A 1,538-nucleotide genomic window follows, 5' to 3' on the forward strand; every position below is an offset into this window, starting at 1 on the left:
AAAATAATGTGTTTTTTGAACATTAAAGCATGTCAACATATTCTAAATAATAATCTTTAAAATAGCATCATATGACCCCTTTAAGTAATTTGAAAATCAAAGAACGCAAACTATTACTTACAGGAGTCTCAACGGCAATGGCGAATCCTCCTCCATGACTCCGAGACACACGATAATGTTTGAATACTGGTCTGCTGGGCACAAGACAAGAGTCTTCAGGATTTATTCATTCTTAACTAATACAGCTATATTCAGTTTTATTAAAGCTTAACTTCCCAGAACACGCCGACTATTGTGTAATATGCTTTATTTAAAGGATCAAGGTCTAAGTTTCAATTCAGATGATCAAGATAAATTACAATAAATTAAGTTCTTCAGGGCAACCAGCCATTTCTGATAATGCATGTGCAAGCGGTCTACCCAGCATTCAACATGGTGCTGTACTGATTACAGATGAGAGCGTGTGTTTTACCCGTTAATATCTTGGCGTGTAGTGAGGGCAAAAGACGTCCCATCATGACCCGGCCGCAGCAGTAAGTTTCCCCGATCAGTGTTTCTATCCAACAAGTATTCAGCTTCGACACGAGTGACATTACGATAACACCTGCACAAAGCATTATTGCATTATTACATAACAGGTATGGTTATTTTAATTCATTCGATCACATATGTTCACGTGAACACCAGAAATTGCTAGAAATGACTGTCTATAATCACCGTTTGCAGTATCCAAAGTCTAGTGTGACCATGGCTTGAGGTTGCATTTTCACGTGCGTGTGAATGAAATGTGCAGTGTGCCTACCCTTTTAATCCCTTAAACATGCTTTTATGTTTGAGTTTGCTGACCATGTTGTTTTTTAAATGCAAGAGAATCCTTATTTTAGGGGATTTCAACATACACATTGACCAAAACGACTGTAAGATGACAAGGGGCTTTTATTCTTACTGGACTGTTTTAATCTTACACAGTTTACTAGTGGCCTAACACACAACAAAGGTCACACTTTAGGCCTTGTGATTGCAAATGATGCAATTTTGTCACAGCTGTCTTCTGTTGATATAGGTCTGTCTGATCATATTTCCGTAAATGGAAATCAATAAATCTGTCGGATTTTGCAAGTGGTCTTCCGTCAGCTCCTCTTGAAGATAAGATTTTACAGTTGAATACTGTTCTTGCCTCTAATTTGGATTCTTTTGCTCCCTTGAAGTCATGCAATGTCTCATTTGCTTATTCTGCTCCTTGGTATAACGATGATCTGCGCTCTAAGAAGGCAGCTTGTCATAAAATGGCGTGCCTCAGGATTGAATGTATTTTTCTAAACATGGAAAGACCACTTGGGGGAATATAGAGCTGAAATTGTGTCTGCAAGATCTGCATACTTACTTCTTACTTACCCCTTACTTTTTTTGCTTCTGCTTTTAAGATCACTTGGGCTTAATTATCATTTTTATGCAGACAACACTCAGATTTATATTCACTCTAAGCCTGGTCAAAACATGGATATTCCTTTCTTATCACATTGTATTTTTGAGATAAA

General features: G+C 37.5%; 1 long non-coding RNA gene across 2 annotated transcripts in view; it reads right to left on the reverse strand.

The window, feature by feature from the left end:
* Positions 1 to 117: 117 nt before the first annotated feature.
* Positions 118 to 1,538, reverse strand: part of LOC107577433 (uncharacterized) — a 3,727-nt gene continuing 2,306 nt past the window's right edge. The window contains exons 2-3 of one of the 2 annotated variants that reach the window (XR_001608199.1): positions 473 to 604; positions 118 to 191 (exon numbers count right to left, since the gene is read on the reverse strand). This is a non-coding gene — a long non-coding RNA (uncharacterized lncRNA). Of the gene's footprint in view, positions 195 to 472; positions 605 to 1,538 lie in introns of both variants that reach the window. The other variant, XR_001608200.1, reaches the window with a different exon arrangement.

Source organism: Sinocyclocheilus grahami, unplaced genomic scaffold (assembly GCF_001515645.1).
Source record: "Sinocyclocheilus grahami isolate Dianchi unplaced genomic scaffold, SAMN03320097.WGS_v1.1 scaffold6045.1, whole genome shotgun sequence".
Classification (NCBI taxonomy): domain Eukaryota; kingdom Metazoa; phylum Chordata; class Actinopteri; order Cypriniformes; family Cyprinidae; genus Sinocyclocheilus; species Sinocyclocheilus grahami.